A 1,657-nucleotide genomic window follows, 5' to 3' on the forward strand; every position below is an offset into this window, starting at 1 on the left:
GTGAATAAATAAACAAGCAAGTAAAAGGGATTTTGAAACACGTTATTCAATTTGTTACGTGCCCGTAATATACCTCTAGAGCTATGTTCTCCACCCCAGCCCCCATATCGTGGAGGGTGGAGTAGGTCATTCCTAAACCTGGACAATTTCATCTGCACATGCGCCTATAGGCTATTTGCGTTAAATTGTTCTATTTCTTGTTGGTTGCTTTAGGCTAATTTTATCTTTTGTATTTACACTAATTTTCTATCAGTGTTACAATGGTAAATTGTATGATAAAGTTAATGTATATTTCATCAAATAAACGTTAATTGGTAACTGTGTCGAGCTTGGGCAAGCTAGTGTCCCCCGTTCGTTCAGTCACTCTCCTACCTTCACTCACTTTTTCGCACTCGTCGTATAAAGACGTGCCCAGTACCCAGTCCCCTTCCAATACCCTTGGGGGTATACGAGATACAGTATTGTATAATTGTAAGATAGGAACCCAGGTGTTACTGATAATTCCTACTATATATGAAATGTCTTATTTGTTCAATTATAAGTCTTTATCTATAATGTGTCTTGTTAATATAGTTAATGTTAAATATAACATATTTAATATATCCTACTAAAACCATGAAGACATCCTTAGTCATTCTTTCCACATATACATAATTGAATTAAGAGAAATCTTCAGGATAGTGAAACATAACAAATTTACTAAGTATATTCAATGATACAGGAATTGTCGACCATAGATTTATTGGAAAAATAGTTATGGAGGCAATTATTGTTGCTTCTTCCCTTTTTCCGTCCCTTATCTACTAAGTTGAGGTAGGTATCATTCCTCGAGTATAAGAGATAGATGGGAACACGATAAATTTGAGAATAAACTGTAGACCCAAGAGAAAAAAATCTGAAAAAAAATTAATAGCAAAAGCGTATCAGTAAATAGCGAGAACAAAAGACGCGGGTTTAATTAAGCAACAAAGCCTGGAGAAGCTGAGGAGAGCCCTGAACGGGGCATAACAATATGTAACGACGTAGTAAGTGCTAACAGGCGCGGCCAAAGGGCTGTTAACAAGCGCCGGGAGGATGAGGACGGGGAGGAGGGAGTAGGAGGAGGAGTAGGAGTAGGAGGAGCAGGGAGAAAGAGAAGACCAGACCTTAAGCAAAGTAAAGATACGAAGTTACCAACAACGTAGAATACATTTGTTAAAGCTTGTGTATCATTTTACTGTCTCTAAACTTCTCACAGACGTTATCGCTTGTTTGACTACCAAGGAAGTGGCACAGAGATGAATAGAATCACCATTCGGCAGCTAGAATAAAAGGAAAAGTGCCAACTAGTAAGTATTGAATAGATAGATTCTCTTTGCCAGCAAGGGAGTCTCATGAAGATGAATGAAGGAGCCAGGCGGTAGAGAGGATAAAAGTAGAAGTATCACCAGACAAGGAAGGGACTGGACCCAACTCTCCCGGCCTCGCCATGGATACAAAGGTCTCCTCCCTGTTTACGCCAGCCATTGTATTCCCAGCGCGTGCGTGCGTTGTCATTGTTGGGGCATTTAAGTGCAGTAATTCAACCACGTCCTATATTATCCGTGGGCTCGTTGCCATGCATCATCCAAGGTCTCCCACACACCTGGTCAAGACGCGACGTAGATCTCGGTGTGCC

This window comes from Oratosquilla oratoria, chromosome 19, assembly GCF_046742065.1.
Source record: "Oratosquilla oratoria isolate Oo_2021 chromosome 19, ASM4674206v1, whole genome shotgun sequence".
Classification (NCBI taxonomy): Eukaryota; Metazoa; Arthropoda; class Malacostraca; order Stomatopoda; family Squillidae; genus Oratosquilla; species Oratosquilla oratoria.